The sequence below is a fragment of the Pteropus alecto genome, unplaced genomic scaffold (genome assembly GCF_000325575.1).
Source record: "Pteropus alecto unplaced genomic scaffold, ASM32557v1 scaffold385, whole genome shotgun sequence".
Taxonomy (NCBI): domain Eukaryota; kingdom Metazoa; phylum Chordata; class Mammalia; order Chiroptera; family Pteropodidae; genus Pteropus; species Pteropus alecto.
The window spans coordinates 1,165,021-1,183,096 of NW_006436543.1; the positions used below are offsets into that span (position 1 = coordinate 1,165,021).

General features: G+C 39.6%; 1 pseudogene; it reads left to right on the forward strand.

Moving 5' to 3' along the window:
* Positions 1-12,538: 12,538 nt before the first annotated feature.
* On the forward strand, positions 12,539-12,657 carry LOC112481078 (annotated as a pseudogene).
* Positions 12,658-18,076: the final 5,419 nt, after the last annotated feature.

The window sequence follows — 18,076 nt, forward strand, 5'->3', positions numbered from 1 at the left end:
ACATAATGATTTGATGAATTTATATGTTGTGAAATAGTCACCACAGTAAGTTTAATTTACATCCATCACCACACACGGTTACAAGTTGTTTTCTTTGTAATGAGAACTTTTAAGATTTACTGTCTTAACAACTTTCAAATATATAATCCAGTATTATCAACTAGAGTCACCTTACATTATATCCCCATAACTTATTTATTTTATAACTGAAAGTTTGTACCTTTTGATCACCTTTGTCCATTTGTCTACTCATCACGGCCGACCTATGGCAACTACCAGTCCGTTCTCTGTATCTATGAGTTCTGGGTTGTTTTTTTTTTTCAATTCACATATAAGTGAGATTATGTGGTATTTGTTTATCTCAGTCCGACTTGTTTCACTTAGTGTAATATCCTCAATTTTCATACATGTCACAAATGGTAGAATTTCAATGATTTTTTATAATTCTTTGTATTATTAATTTGTGTATTTGCTTGGGCTAAAACCCAAGAGGCCAGTCTCAAACACCACGGGACTTCTTGGGTTGTAGCTCCATTTATTTTCTTTGTGTTTTTATTATGGTTATTATAAAAACTAAATCATTTTTTTTTTTAGAAAAAAAAAGGCATTATTGTTCTTATCTTGATAAATTGAAAACCACCTCTCCTCACTCCTGCTTGCTGGTGTCTCTACCTTCACTATTAGTGGATTTTCAATCTCCCCACATTTACTTTACAAAGAATCCCATATATTAGGAAGGATAACATTGTGAACAAGTAAGAAATAAAGAAAAATAAATTTGTACAGTTTCAAATGTTGCTAAATCCATGAAAATAATGGGTACACACTGAGTTTCTGAGGAGAGGCCTTTTGGGTAACCCACGCATTGGCCTTTTAGGGTAAGGCATGGTTTCTTCCTATAGGCCATTCTCAGGCCAAGGGTCCTCTAGGGTCCTCTTCTCTGTCCAGAGCGCACTGGGCTCACCTCTTTCAAAGCACCACATTAGTGCTATGGACTTTCTTTTAGCTCATTTTCCATCTCTGACTTTGATCTCTCTCCCCTACTAGACTCTAAGGGCCTGGGGGCAGGGTGCTATTTGCATTCCATCTTTTTAGTCCTCATTTTTAGCATCCTGCCCAGCAAAGAGCAGGTTCTCAGCTTTGGAACAGTGGATTCTCTGCCCTCAAGTGCCCCACAGTGCAATCTGGCACCTTTATTCAAAGCAACATTGACAAATGACAGTGGCTTTCTATTTGAGCCCACATTTGTTAATGCTGCTTTTAGCAAGAGGTACCAGCATGCCATACTGGCATGTATACCACATGAAAAGAAAAAAAGGCATTTACGCAGAATAAGGGTTATCCTGAGATAAAACCCTGTGTCCAGGGAAGGAGGTGCAAGAGAGAGAAGTCAAAATATTTACAGATACGTTGAGGATACAGGAGATAGCCTCAAATTTCTGGTTATTTATGTTCTTCTACCCATGACCGTGATGTTAGTTAGCTGTGGCCCTCTTGGATTTAAATTAGTCTTGGTGCTGCTATTGACTTTGGGAAGCAAATCTAAGCTACTCCATATTTTAGATGATCTATCAGGTGTTGCCATCAGCTGCAAATTAATCCAGCCCCTTTTACCTTACCATACTCATTGGCTAGGATTTACTGGCTGCGACTCTTCTATGTTAATGCACTTCTTGGAGTGGGCCAATCTTGACGATTATTTATTTTCAGGAGGTGGCCTTCTCACAGGAGCCCATCTGTCACCGTGTCAGGGCAGCCTTGTCCACCAGCTGCTGCGGCCACGGCGGACATCCTGGCAGCTGAGCATTGCAGGTTGAGTGGCTTTCTCTGCTTCCTCTAATTCCCCATCCCCTTCCCTGCCATGTGTATTTCCATAATAAATCACCCAGGAAAGATTTTCAATGTGTTTTGACAGAATGAAATTGTGTGATTTGGCTTGATTTCATTAAGGGCCCCATAGCCAGATCCCTCTAAAGCACAAACACAAGGAGATCTTGCAAACTGTAGGTGGCTTGTCTTTCTAGCTGAGAGAAAGAGACACTGGAAAACCTTAACTGACACTGCTGACTTTTTGCCCCTGACCTAAAGGAGAAAGGGATATTTACTGCACATTTTCATTCACAAAGTCCCTGTGTAAGTGAAGTGAAATGGAAGTCAGTCTTCCTTCTTTCCTTCTTTCCTTCTTTCCTTCTTTCCTTCTTTCCTTCTTTCCTTTAGCCCTTTTCATTTCTTTTCTTTCTTTCCTTCCTTCCTTCTCCCGTCTTCCTTCCTTTTTCCTTTCATCCCATAAATAATGTGAGTGTTCTTTTCTTTCTTTCCTTCCTTCCTTCTCCTGTCTTCTTTCCTTTTTCCTTTCATCCCATAAATAATGTGAGTGCTAAATGTAACAGGCACTGTGCTAAATAATAAATAAGACAAAAATCCATGCCCTCAAGTAGCTCACAGTGCCGTGAGGGAGGGAGATATGCAGACAGATAATTACATACAATGTTTGGAATATAGTGGCATAAAAAGTACCAGGTATTTCAATGCGATGAGACACCAAACTCCACCTGGAAAAGATGGTAGAGGGGATGAGCTTCCTGCTGGAAGTGATGCTGAGACTTGTTTCATAGCATGAATAGGAGTGAACAAGGTGGACTTACTGGATGGAGATGGGCTGTCTTAGCTCAGAGAGGGCAGCCATGAGCAAGCCCTCCTTGTCAGTTCCTGTCGCCTTAATCTCAAGATTTGCTCATAGAATGTGCTTCTTGTATCTGCTCCTTTTGTGTTTTCCATCCTTAGGTATGCGTTAACTGACTATCTGAATCTGTCTACCCTGACTCCATGTAGATTTCATTGCATGGACCAGGTTTTAGCAAGTCTGCTTAAGTGATCTTGACCATCTTCAGCCCATCCCTTGGTTTTAGGTTCACTGTGCTCCTCCTGACACTGACAGCTTGTGGAATATACAACAAGTTAAAAGATTAAACACATATCCCGAGAAACAAGATAGTAGTGTCCTCTGTCCAGGTTGACAGGAAATTCAAGGTTGGGTTTGTGCCCTCTCCATCTTTTTGTTCCCTATTGCCTTATGCTTAGGAGAGACTCAGTATATATTTAATGAGAGAATGAACAAATGAGTATCACAACTAACAGGCATCCCATATATAGTGCTTTTATTATTCTGGTTCTTCAAAGAAGACAGAAAAATGGTACCCATGCCATTTTTAAATAAAATTTTAATGAATTTTTATGAAAATTCAACTTGTCTACACAGCCAGGAGGAGCCTATAGGGAGGACTCGAGGGGGCCTGCTGTTAGATGACCATTGTGCACAACGCAGAAGTTGTACATGAAAAAGGAGAGGGCCCAGCCGGAGCGAGTGCAGGAACCTTGAGCACAGAGGCTGCAGCTTGGAAAATCAGAGTGGAAATGATGATGGAGGCGGATTCATCTTTATCTTGCCCACAGTGTCTCATATTTAGAACTCTTTGCCTTGGTTAGATAGGAAAGCACTTCTGCATTTGTGAGAGGCGGGAATGCTTTTTCCAGGCAATTAGCTTAAAAAGAGTACAGTTTCCAGTTTCTTGGCTTTATGGATATGCCAAGAAAAGATTATGAAGTCTCTAAAGATCAGAAAAAAGCCAGGGTGGTAAATGACTTTATTCATTAGGATGGATACCCAAGTATCTTATGCCTCTAAGAATGCTTTGTACACTGGGACGGGGCCTCTGGGGCACCATTAGTCAAAATAACAGCAATAAAACAATCTCACATTTGCATGGCACTTTGCAGTTTAAATGTGCTTTTATGTATGTAATTCAAATTCTAGAAGGAACTTCTTGTGGGGGGAGAAGGAGGTTTTTCAAAGGAAGATTGAGTGTTTCTGTCCTTTAAGAAATTTAACAATCAGCTAAAAGTCTTTGTCTCTGGAGTCTGATTTGGGCTCAGCTTAAACAGTTCACAGGGTAGAGCTTCATAATTAAGAACATGAACTTTCTTGGTCTTTCCCACTACCTTGTGCTCCATTTGCATCACAAGGAGAGTCCTGAACCCCAAATCCTTCATGGGAAAGCCTGAGACTCTCCAATGGACCCTGCTCAGTGTGGCATGTGGCTTTTTACAATCTAGGCTCCTGTCCCCGTTGGCTCAGTTTCTAGAAACTGCATGCTGAAGAGTAAAGCTTCATAACATCACTGGTTGCATGGGTGCCTCTTGCTTGTTTTCTCAGATCACAGTTGCGGTTGCCTCTGTCACTGAGACCAGCTCTATCACTAGCCCTTCCTCTGGAATGTGTTCTGCCTCTTTGTGTAGCCTTTATCATTGTGGTCATCACTAATTTTGGTGCCAATAATTCTATTTTAGTCTCCCTTTGGTGCTACTGCCACTATTATTACCATGGCTACCTTTTTTTTTTTTGCCTATTTTACCACCTATGGTATGTAGGCAACTAAACAACAACTGATTCCTGTGAACAATTTGTATTCATCCCATTCTTAGGTCCTTAGGGCCAAGAAAACAGGATCTCATGACATAGCTGTCCCACTTGCTACTGGACTTTCCTCCTGGCCCTCATAGCAAACTGTTCAGGCAGAAGTGGCAGCACTCCACCTTTCTCTCAACCAATCCATGCTTGATGGAGGAAACTTGGTTCAACCCAAGAAGATTAAGGGCAAATTTTAGTTAAATACTCTTTCAATACAAAAATATATGGTTAGAGTTCCACTTCCTGATCCTACCAGCAGGAGGGAATAATGATAGCTATCTCCAAAAGGCTAGGCCAATAATATACAGTTATTCTAATTCTTTCAACCACTCTACACAGATATGGTTCCTATGTTTTATAGATGATGATACTGAGGCCCAGAGAGGTAAAGTAATTTGTTCAAAGTCATACCGATGGTAAGGGCCAGAGCTGGATTTTTACTCAGATCTGTCTGGCCTCCAAGCCTGTGCTCTTCCCACTCCATGAGGCTGCTCGCTCCCCTTTCCTGCCTTAGTCAACTGAGACCAAGCCTTGGAAGTGGCTTCCAAACACAAGCAGGTTATCATGCCAGTTTTTTTGGTCCTCAGTGTTTTATAGTTCATTATAATAAATATTCATTATCTTATTTGAGTCTCACAAAACCTCTGGAAAGTTGATAAAGCAATAATTATTAAAATAGTAATTGTAATTTGAGGAAACTGGGACTTAGGGAGATTAAATGATTTCCCCAAAGTTACAAAGCTAAGAGGTTCTGGGGAACAGGCTTATTTCCAGGTTCTCTAGATCAAATCCCAGTGCATTTTAAAGTAGTCCTCATTTTAAATCTGATTATAAAATTAACATATTTCTTATGAAAAATTTAAAAGTCCCACAGGGAATAAAATAAGAATCATGCATAAGTATGACTTCCAAAGATCCCATGTTCTCCCATCTGTCTACATCGGCAGCATGGTATTTGATGTTTACATGTGGGAGTGACCCCTCTACTCCAAGCCTAACCCTGACATGACTGTGCTGGGTGCAATACTGAGAAGTGTGAATATGAATGACCTGACTTTCCTCTGCGTGACCCTCATTGGCCTCTTCACAGATTTGACCCTGCATCCTGATCTCTTCATCAGCCCTCTCACTTGCCTCTGAAGACTAGGTTCTACCTAGGACTACACAGGCCTAAATGACTGCTGTGACACTTTCTAGCTTAGTGGTTAATCTAGACTTCCATGGTTTATGCTCACTTGAAGGTATAAGGAGTTGCCTTGAATAGGGGAGATGAAAGAAACAAACTGTTTATCTCCTTTAAAATTGTTCATCTCTCTTACAGTGAATGATCAAGAATGTCTTCAAAAAGTTGTCTCACTAAGGGAAGAGGCTAGATTGTTATATTTAAGTAGATCTCAAGGGGCCAAGTGGAGAGTAAGTTCTTGATGATGATTTATCGATTGTTTTACTTGGGGCCAGTGATCTATGTCTCCTCAGTTTAGATGTGAAGGAATCAGGGCTTGGGACCCACTTGGGGTCAGTGAGGCAACGGAGGAGGTGGGAGAGCAACCTGAGGTGGCAAAATGAGGGCAGCCTGAGCAGGCTCTTCAGGGCGGAAATCTGATTTCTGGTCTGTTCTGCTCTTTGATTCCTCAGAGTCACCATTTTTTTCACTTGCTCCTGTTTGGCTTCCTGGAATTAGTAGGGAATTTTGATTACTGCCTAGAAATCCTAGCTTGTCAAATTCGCACAAAGACTCAGAGACTTCTATCTCTTTCTGTCTTTTCCATTGTCCTTCCCCTTCCTTCGCCCACATTTCTCAGCCTCAGCCTAAGAAGCATAGCAGTACTCCTCAGACTTTACTGTGAAAGCTGACTGTCAGGGAGTCCTGTTAGAATGGATTCCTAGTCTCTGGGCCTGAGTGGCTTGGGAGTCCTTGGTGGTGGGTGGCGTTGCTGCTCCTTGGAAGGACCAAACTTTGAGGACCAGGCTCTGGGCCTCTGAGAGGTTGGAAGAGCCCTGGGAGACTGGTTTTGAGGTCTAGCAGACCTCTTATCAAACTGCTGTCTGCTCACAGTGACCCAGAGTCATCAACACTGAGGAACAAAACAGCCATTTGCCCCACTCACCCAACCCCGTGGAGTTCTAATATGATTGATCTCAGACCCAGAGCTTTCTGTCGCTTGTGAGCCCTGCTGTACCGATGACACTGCCGCAGTTAGTGCTTCTGAGGTCTTAGCTTACTGAGCGTTCCTGCAGTCATGGGGCGGGGCAGGTATTGGAAATTGCTTTCCTTCCCTGTTTTCTCTCTCTGGCCTGGTTTCCTATAAAGAGAGGATGACTTTCCCCTCATTCTAGGGACACAGAAGCAATATGACTACATGACAGTTCCAAAATGTGCCAGGAATGAAAAAAACAAAACAAAACAAAACAAAAAATGGTGGCATCGGAGATGTTGTAATTGTTAAGTTGCTTTTGATATTCAGGTTCGATATTGACTGACTTCACTGTTTTTTAGCAATTAGAAACAAACTGTTCAATTACTTTTTCCCCCTTGCAATCTGTTCTTCCAGGCTTACTACTACCTTACTGTGATTGGAAAATTTTGGTATAACCTAACTTGGGCAGCCTTCTGTGATGAGGTGAATTGCTGTGTAGATGTGGTTTAAACCGTATTATCCTTAAGCAACCTGGGTGCCCCTTTTGCTCCCTGTCTTACTGGATCTCCCAGGAGCCAAAGCACTAGTTTTACAGTTTAGAAGGGCCAGTTTTTAGAAATATTCTTGCCCTTGAAAAATTTTGCTGCCATGTAGTTGACACCCAAAATAATTGTTGAGCAAAATGTTTAGGCTACTATGTAAATTTAAACAGTTACAGATTCTCTGCCACAAATATGAAAGATTCTTTGGTTTGCTGACAAATTCTGAATAGGATGGAATAGAATGTAGTCTTTGGAAGGGCTTAGAAGGACCAGGGAGAAGATAACTGTGTTGATTGACATGGCCTTTGGTGAAGGGTGGGGACCTGATCTGACTCTTTGGTAACAATCAGGAGGTGGTAGGAGAACTGACTCCTGAAGCCCAGGAGTGTTAGGAAAAGGCCACACCTGAGGAGTGTGCCAGTGACCAAAGGCCCTGGTGAGAGGTGCTGGGAGGGCTGACTTGATATGGTACAGGGAAGATGTAGGCCATCCACAAGCAGAGTCATGAGCAAGGGGTGGAGGGCCATGCACCTGCAGAAGTTGGGCCACTTGGAAATCTGGGCAGGTGTGATGGTTCCCCTCCCATAGCCCTTTCCCTGGGTACTGGTCCTAGGCACTATGAAACCTTAGCCTTTTGCTTCCTTCTTTTTCTGCCACAGCTCAGTGGCTCAGGGGCGGACATCAAAGGTGGTGACCCATAACCTGACAGGTGGCTTTTGATATGTTCTGTGGTGAAGCTCTGTGCAAAAAAGAACAAGGTAAATGGGTCAGTCGGAGATGAACTGGGTCAGTGAGGTTCTCTTTCTTGTGGGTCTCTTGTAGGAAAGGCAAGGTGGTGATGTGGAGCTGGAATTGGTAGCCATGTTTATACAGGTGCAAGAAATGTAGCTGCTGGGAGAGAACATTCCTCCTATTTCCATGTGGACAGATTACATATAGTACACTCCTAGGCTCTTTCTACCCCCTCACCCATTCCATTTGAGAGAAGGAAAAATATTAGAGAACTCACTTGGCCTTAAGCTAAGCCACATTCTGCAAACCGCTTTATCAGTAATGAAGATAACATTTTAATCTCTGTTTCCTTGGTCCTTGTGTGTATCCTTCAATTGATTTGACAGAAAATAGGTGATAGTATTTTGATTTCCAAACCCCAACACTGGTAGATGATCCAGGGACTTCATGAAGGAGATAAGGTGTAGAATTTGGGGATCAAAATAACTGGTGAATCCTGGGCTGGCAGCCTTAGTCATTAAGTGTTACTGGGTGGAGGCCATGTGGGTTTTTCACCTTGGCAGTTTGCAGTGACCTGTGTTTTGCTGTGTGGCTAGCTATAGGAGACATGTAGTTGGCTTCTAATTGACCTAGCCTTGTAAGTCGGTTTAGGGCCTGGATTTAATAAGTGAGCCATGTGGAAAAATGATGTTGGTGGGTCATTTCAGATTATGGCAACTTTGTCTACAGGCAGGAATAGGTTTTTATACAGGAAAGTGGGTATTTCTATATAGGCAGGGCTATGTGTGAGGGGACTGCTCCTTGGGCCTTAGCCGGTGCCTAGCTGAATGGTAAACTGCAGCCGAACTTGAACAATAAAATCAAAGCTTATATTGGTATTACAAGAAAGGCTTAAAGAGGGATTTAATCATCAAAAGAGAGCCTTTGGGTCCCATTGAAGACCTACTTTGGAACAGGTGGAGCCCCAGTAACAGTTTTTTACTACTTTTACTGTTTCTCATCAATGTCTACAGAGGTAGTTAAGTTCCAGGTGGAACTAACTTGTGTGTGTGATGTGTCTAGCTATAAATCGTTAATGCCAGACCTAAGTAGTTTGTATTAAACTGGCTACCTCGAATTCCATTAATTATGCTTAAGGTCAAAGGGACATGGGAAGTGTGGGACAACCTCTAGTGTTTTAGGTGTGGGACAACCTCTAGTGTGACTCTTTGTCTTAAGAGTCACTCTTCCAAATGTGCCCCACTAAGAGGTCTCATGTAAGTTTGATTTTGTGTCTCTAAGAGCTGAGTTGAGACATGGGCAAAACTGGGTGCAGGTATTGCTTGCTTGCTTGCTTGCTTGCTTGTGATCCCAGGGAGCTAAAGTGAGGGAGTGGGGCAAGGAGAAAGGGAATGAGAGAAAGCAATACAGGATGTGTTATGGAGCTGGTATCCATTATGGCAATGGTACTCTCTGGGAATTGAGTAGAATATGCTAAGATTATCTCTTTACAGCATGGGAAACTAGGCTATTGATCCACAGCCTCCTGTTCCCCATTAGGGATTGAGAGCAGGTACCTCAGTCTTCTGGGCTGTACCTGCACAAGGATTGAGCAGCTTTCTGAGATTTTGGAGAGAGTCTTGAAGCACAGAAACCTTGGGAAGTGCTTGAGAGAGGATACTGGGGACATGCCAGAACTGTTCATGGATTTAGTGGGAGGGGGAATGTGGCATGGGGTCCCCAGAGCTTCCACTACAACTTATAAGTTTAAGTAACTTGTTAGTTACATAAACTCTGATCATAACTGTGGATTTCTAAGACTCATAAAAGAGTAACAGATTTTAAGAATAAACAAATGCAAGACGCATGTAGAGAATATTCTTGATGAAATGATTTCAAATTCAAAGGCTGAAAAGGGCTTAGCCTGGAATTTCCATTTTCTAGAACTCAAATTAAGAAATAAAGGAAGAATGAATAGTTGGAGAAATACATTTCAGTTTTACTATGACAGGAGCAAGAGAAATATAAAATGAAAATATGGAAGAAAATATAATTAAGCTGTGATAAAGAGATTTCTCCAGATGTGTCGCAATGTAGAGACCTGCATTAGACATTTGAAAACTAGGAGAGGCAGACATGAAAGGGAAAATGTGATATGTCTAGTTATAATTGCTTTTAAACAGGGCTTAGAAAAGAGAGAAGTATTTTAGATGTTACTAAATCAGATAGTGACCAGGTCCAATAAAGGTAAGAGAAGCAATATTTTAGGAAGAAAACTGGGATGACTCCTCAGAAGATGCTAGAATCTAGAACACGATGGAAAAACACTCGTAGAGCTACAAATACAGACCCTATAGTAAGAGCAGTGGCACCCATCCTTGCACATTGGGGCTACTATACCACAGAGTCATGGAAAAGTTGGCAAAAGACTATTAGAGAGAGAAATGATTTGGAAAGCTCCAACAGGACACAGAAATCACTTGCACCTTGAGGAACGTACCTAAGAAATATATGGAATTAGTACTCCAAGGGAAAGCACAGAAAAAATGGGAATATTAAATGGGAGCAGGCAGGTAATAATAGATGAAGGTCAAGCCTGGGTTGATGTGGTGGGAGGACATAATATAATGTCATTGGCAAATGAGATTATGCAACTTGGTGAGGTTTTGAAGGTGGGGAGTTTTGAACAGTGGGGATTGTGGTAGACGCAGATTGTTTTGATTTCATATTTCTTTTTGTAGGAGAATGTGCAAGACAAAATCTGAAGGAGTATTTTCCAAAATCATATGTCTGGGCCAGAAGGGAAAGTAAAAGGAAAGCAGATAGGCAGATTCTAAGAACAGTTTAGCATTACCTGTGTTAGAGTGGAAAGGGATGTCCTTAAGAAGTAGCTCGAACAGTTAGAAATTCAAATGAGCCTTCCTGAAAGGAATTAGGGGAACAGCAGATGGAAATAGAACATAAAAGTGTGTTACATTTTCTTTACTTGCTTCTAAAGATTTATTGTCCATTGTCCTAGGCCCACTCTGTGCTCCTAGAGGCCGATCTCTCTCAGGTTGCTTAACCTTCTAGATCTGGTTGAATACAGCGGTGGAAGGCTCTGCAGGGTCCTGGGAGCTGTTGTGAAGCAAGGCTGAGGCACTTATTCTCTGGCTCCCTGCCTGACAAGCTACATCTGGCCAGTATCTGCATTTCCCCTTACTTTGGTTATAGCTCCCTTCCCTAACCCCTTCAGCCTGGGCTGCTCAAGGCTTCCCCGGTAGGTTTTCTTTACCTGACTACAAATCCTCCAACATAGTGCTCAGAGGAAAAATGAAATTGTAGAGGATTTCAGTTATGCAGATAAGCAAAGAAAGGCACCTCAAATAAGATCCATTGACGGATGGCGGCATCATTGCAGATCTCTAAACCATGAAGTACCAGAGTTATTCCTTGCGAGAATGTCTCGAATGCCATTCTTCGGGAGACAGTGCAAGGTTGGATTTCTCCACAGGAATAATAAATACATAATATCAAAATTAGCATCCCAATGGGAGCTTTCTCCCCACTGAGTTGAAGGGCATAAATGAGGACCTCCTAACCGTGGCAGAGACTGTCTCATGTCCTGGTGAGGCTGAACCCATAGATCTATGTCATCTGCCGCTTTCTCTTCGTAGCACTGAGTCTGTGCTATGGTCTGTGATAACACTAAGTACTCAGGTCTGGTGATACAGAAATGCAGGGATGAACTGCTTTTGCGTCTATATTTTGTCATTATGGGACTAGTGCTATGTTTATTTTATATGTCCTGTTAACTCCTTTGATTCTTTAAAAGTGAGACCTACGCAAGGCTTATCATTAATTCAACTTGTGGGGAGGTCTGAGAAACTTAAATTTGTATGGTCGATAAGAGCCCAGGCAACACTACTGAAAATCTAAAGTCAACCCAGGCATCACAAATATTCTAGCCTGAGATTAAGCAAAATTAAAAATACAGAGGGATCATAATATAATGATTATATAGATTTAAATTCTTTGGACTTAGAAATTAAAAAGATAAGAGAATTTGATTTTGGACTTTAACTTGAGAAAAAAGATTCATTTTTGAACATTAATTTTCTTTGGAAAATTAATAATCAGAGATGATTTATACTCAAACTTGGGGATACTTCTAGTTGGTATTAATGGAGTACAGTTGTTATATGTTTTTATTTAATAACCCTGCAGAACCTGTGATGAGCTGTATTAGATTTTATGGCTGGGAAAATTTGGAATGGACAATGGAATAGTGAATTTTTCAGCTTTTAAGTTAATTGAATTAATGAACTGCAGCAAACCATTTCAGAACTCTTGGAGAGCAAAATGCTAACCTGCCACTCAGTGGCCCCAGCAGAACCCACAAAGAAGCCTGGTTGGTGTTGGGAGGTTGACCTCATAGAGACAGGACAAACTTCTAATCTCCCCATTCATCTGTTTGAACATGGGATGAATGCAGTGCTTTTAAACTAGGCTGCTCATTAGAATATCCTGTGAAGTTAAAAAAATATCAATACTCAGGCCACTTTCTAGATTTACTAAATTAGAATCTTTAGGGAATGGGACCCAGGCATCAGTATTTTTACATCTCTCCCAGTGTTCGTAGTGGTGGTAAAGTTGAGAAACACTTGCTTAAAGGTCAAGAAAAGAAAGAAGGAAAAAGGGTCTACAGCTATGCCACCCTGAACAAGCCAAATCCCGTGTGATCTTGGAAGCTAAGCAGGGTCAGGCCTGGTTAGTACTTGCATGAGAGACCACCTAGGAAGACCAGGTGCTGTAGGCACAAAAAATAAAAAATAAGGGATTGTAAACTGACAAGGTCCTTGCAATCTGTGAGGTCAACCAAGGGTTGCCTCACCTAGAAAAATTTAAAAAAAAAATTTAAAAAAAAAAGAAGGAAAAAGGAAGGAAGGATGAAAGAAAGGAGGGAAAAAAGGAAGGAAGGAAAGAAGCTCAATTAATGTTAGATAGAGAAGAATACTTCCCCCACTTTATATTTCCATGTGGGATAATTTTGAAGATTAATAATCATGGCTGCTTTCTGATCTCACTCATTGTCTCTCAGGGTGGTAGTATGAAATTCTGACTGAAGAGTTTTTCATACATTTGCCTCCTCTTTTTCTCCTTTGAATCCTCGTACTGAAAGAAATGTCTTCTTTCCTTTGGCTAAGAAGTAAACTTAGTGGCAGAAGCATTTTGGTGTTTAGGGAGGCCTGTGTTGGTCTGTCTTTGTCAGTGATCGTGTGCATAGGATTAATTCAGGGCTGAGATATGAGAAAAGCTGCATAGTCCAGAATTTAGTTATATTTTCTAAAAAGCCTTAAAAAGTTGATATGTTTTATCTTCAGGTGTCTGACTTCTGTATTTTTCTCTCAATTTGTTCTGACCTTAAGAGGAACAGAATAAGCCAGGACCCAGGGTGGACTGATACATATGGATGCCACAGGCAGGCCAATAATGTGGCGGCTCTCTAAATATTTAAAAAAATATTTGTTCGACATTTATAAAAGGGAGGGAGATGAATTTATATTTTGCTAATAAAATTTTTATGCCTCTACATTTATGTTCAAAATTATATGCATTACACCAAGTGAATCTAATGTTTTAATTGATTTGGTTTATCTTTCATTTCTAGGTTTTTATAGCACTTGTGATTAGATAGCTTTAGTCATTCAGATTCATTAAGGATAGAAGCAATTTATATAGAAATATTTAATAAATCTTATTCAAAATATCTTCAAGATTATTTTTTTCTGGCTTACATGTAGGCACATGTCTGTTATCCCTACTTTATCTTCATTTTTATTTTGTCATTTTCTGAACCAGACAACTTCTTCAGAGTCATACTACAAGGTTTACAACATAGTAGGAAATCACTTATTTACAGCAAAAGGCATTACACAGTGTTGACTGGAACTGCCAGTTTCAGAATACTGTAGTGATATCATGAAATGTGTGTCTTACTTTGTGAATACAGTCAACACAGAGAGATGGACATCAGTGAGAAGCACTTATTGAAATTTTGAAAATTTTGTTAGAAATTTTTCTCTATGTGAGCTGGACCACATTGTGCCTGCGACATAGTCATGTATAGAAACTGATCCCTCAATCCTGGTATATTCCCTGATGCTTTAGTGCCCTTTATAGACTGATCACACTGGTCGCCAACCTTTCTGGCCCCTCTCTTAATCAGGGGCTGACCAGGGTGCAAGAGTAGACTGCTAGCCAAAATGCCAAAGAGAAGCCAGGCTTCAAGTTAGTGGTATTTGGATTTTCAGTAGAGTAGCAAGTTTTGATGATGGCAGCTGGGTTAGAAGTGGTGGGCTAGGGCTCATGTGCATGCCTTTTAATTAAAGGTCTGAGGGCTTACCAGGTAGATAAATGTGGAGTGAATTCTGATGATGAGATGTTTATATAATATGAGGATTTTTTACTTCGTGAATGGAGGCATTAAAATATGTATTCATGATTCCCAGAGCAAATTAGTGGAGTTGAAGCAAAATATTTTCCATCACTGAGATACAATGGACTATGATAGGCTTTAATGTAATAATTAAAAATCATTTCTGTGTGTGGCCTGTTAATGTTGTTTTATCAATTGTATTATATAAACTTATTTTTATTGAAATTGTACATTAATATGTAACTGGCTTATTAATAATAAGATTCTCCTTTTATGTCCAGTTTCTCTAGAGAAAATCAAAACTTAACATCTGTAAAGATAAATGAAAAATGGATTATCTGAGTCACTTAGAAACCAGCTTGAGTTAGCCACCCTATTATCTCTTAGTCCTTGGATTAAAATTTAAGTATGCTTATGTGATAGGTTAAACTCTGTCTTACTATAATTAACTAGAAGGCTCTATCTCAAATTGGACCTTCCTTCCTAATGAAATTTGCATTACTCTATTCATTGGTGGTATTTTGCGCAACTTACCTTCTTCCTCAACCTTGGAAGAAGAACAGTAGCCAAATATTATTACTTCATTCCTAGTGGTTTTATAAATTAGGGACTTCACTTAATGTAATAGTTAAAGCTCATGTCTATTTCATCTCTACATCTCCAGCATAATTTATAGCATAGAATATAGATTCAATTAATGCTTGTTGAACATTTTTTTCTAGAACTTCTACCCACCAGCATGTTTCCCTGAAACATTAAGAAGTCCAGCTTATTGAAAACATATCGACTCCCATCTTGTTTTAAAATGCAGAATGACCATAAATCAAATCAGTAGTACATTGATAATCTTTAGAAGCGGTTCAAACTTGGTGAAAATCTGACATAATTTTTAAGCGTGACTGTGGTATATAAGTTGGTAATGTAAAGATAAGAATGGTTAAATTGGCTGAGATTTTACTTTCTTCAGCAAATCAGCTTTCTAGTCATTGTGAGTTGGCAGTAATGTGATGGAGCATTTGTATATACAAAAATACTCTTGGCAGATCCTGTCTGGTTTTCACACTGAAAATTTTACAAGTTTAGCAAAGAATAATTAATGATAAATCTTTGGAAGAGACAGAAAGCATGAATAATCACATTTAATATGATTTGTTTTTCTCCACTGTGTTCTTTAGATTGGGTTAATTACTAGAGATCTGTCTTCAAGCTTACTGACCCATTCTCCTGTCATTTCCAATCTGTTCTTTAGCCAATTGAGTGAATATGTTATTTCAGATATTGCAATTTAGAATTATAGACTTTCCTTTTATTCTTTTTTTATAGTTTCCATTTTTTTTTGCCAAGAGTCTCCATCTATGTTCTGATTAAGACCATATTATCTGTAAGTCCTTGAAGAAATTTATTATAATAGTTATTTTAAGCCATTCTCTGAAAATTCCAATCTCTGTATCATCTCAGGATCTGTTTCCATTCACATTTTTTTTCTTGATTATGGTCCACATTTTCCTGCTTCTTTGTACATCGAGACTTATTTATTGTATTTTGTTTATATAGTGATACGTTTTAAGGAGCCTGGATTATGTTGCCTTCTTTTAAAGAATGTTGAGATAGATAATTTTTTGGTGTCTCTCCTTGATCTTTTTAGTCTTGTTTTTAGCTTTGTTAGAGAAGTATCCAGTAAACCTTTCTGTGATGATGAAATGTTCTATATCTGTTTTGTCCAGTGTGGTTACCACTAGTCACATTTAACTATTGAGCATTTCGAATGTGGCTAATGAGACTGATAAAATGCATTTTAAATTTTATCTAATTTTAATTAGTTAAAATTTAAATTTAAATTGCTATCTGTGGTTAGTGGCCAGTGCAGGTCTAGATTAAATTTTTCTCTAGGGTATGGTCCTTCCTCCAAGACCTTTCTGGGATCTCAGTGAATGTCTGAGATGTTGACAAATCCCTCTGTTCTGACTGGGTGAGAGCATCGGTGGTCTCTCAGATTGTGTAAGTCTGGTGTTTTTAACTGCTACTCTCTGCCAGGCTTTGTGGAGTCTTGCCCTGCATATGTGCAGCACAGCCCTCGGCTAAGGATCTGTAGGGAACTTTTACATAGACTTACGCCAGCAACTTGCTATAATTAGGATTTGGAATTTTTAGCATATTTTGATTTTGTATATTTAATTATTCCTGTCACTCTCCCTAAAGATGACCATAAAATTGTAATATTTAGGACTTAAAAAATAAGGCAAGCTATACTGACAGCTTTTTGGCTCCTTCCTCCCTGTTCCTGAAGTGCTTTTTTATTCCCACATTATATCCCTTATTACATTCCTCTGGTGAGTTATGTACATGTCTGCCTTCCCACCTAGTCTATGAGTTACTTAAGAGCAGAACTGTCTTTTTCACTTTTTCTAGGTACTTGTATTCAGTACCTAGAAACTCATGGATGCACAGTGATGTTGAATTTATTGAATTATGGAGGGATTGACAGAAGGCAGGAGAAACTGAACTTAGAGCAGACAAACCAGCACTGCAAAAGCAATTAAGTCCTCAAGTGAGCCTAAAGGGGCAGTCAGATGGACACTGCATTTAGCAAGATTTGTCTAAGGATTGCTGTCACATCACCATACCCATTATCTCCTTAAAAAGTTGAGATATTAAAAATACTGATCCCTAACATTATACCACTGTTCCAGTGCAGTCCTAGAAATCAGATCTTGATGGCAGCAAAGAAAAGTGGGGGAGGCACACCTGTGACTATATCCCTACTCCTATAGTAGTGATAACAGCTGACCTACTTTGAGTAATTGTTATATGTCAGACATTGTATAAGTCTCTCACAACAACTCTGTAAGTTAGGTATTATTATCTCTGTTTAACAGATGAGGAAAATGGGCTATAGAAAGAATGAACTTGACCAGTTTACAAAAACTAACACTTGCCAAAGAAGGGATCCAACCAGGCAATGTGACTTTACAGTTCATGTCCTTAGCCTCTACCTGATCTTGCCTCTCATATACCTTTTCTGGATTATTACCTTAACATAAGGAAAAATGATGAATATAACATTATTTACCAGCTATTTTCAGCATCAGTATTTTCAGCAAACATACCTACTCTTCAGTGTTCTGCTAATTATCAGTAGTTAAAAGAAAAACTATATAGAGCCCTAGTCGAAGAAACTTGAAATCTTGCTGGACAAGTAAGACATAGAGCTAAAAATTTAATAATGATATAAAGTATATGATAAAGACAATGATAAATTATACAGCTATTGTCAAAACATTATTATGTAAGATACTTGGGTAAAATAATCTAAATCTAACTATATTACTGGCATGGAAACTAAAGTACACAGAGGTTAACTGACTTTCTCAAGCCTTTACCACTCACTTGTTGGTCCATCCATCCATCCATCCATCCATCCATCCATCCATCCATCCATCCATCTATCCTTCTAGTATTTACCAACACGTACTTCGTTCCAGAAGCTGTGCTTATGTTCTAGGGATCTAGGTAAGTAAGAAACAATCCCTTTTTTCACGGAGCCCCTGAATTAGTGGTGAGAACAAGCCTAAAGAATTTAGTACTATCTAATACACTATGTAATTGTTTTTTGTTTTGTTTATTTTTGTTTGTTCTTCTCTATTATACTGTATCTCCTCTTCACTCCTGTCTTCCATCTCAGGTACATCTAAGTTTTGTGAGATCTAACGTTTATACAATTTGGGGGCCTCCTCTTTTAAAAAAGTAGTACAAAATTATTAACACAACATTAGTTCTTAATGGATTTTTTTTTGGAATA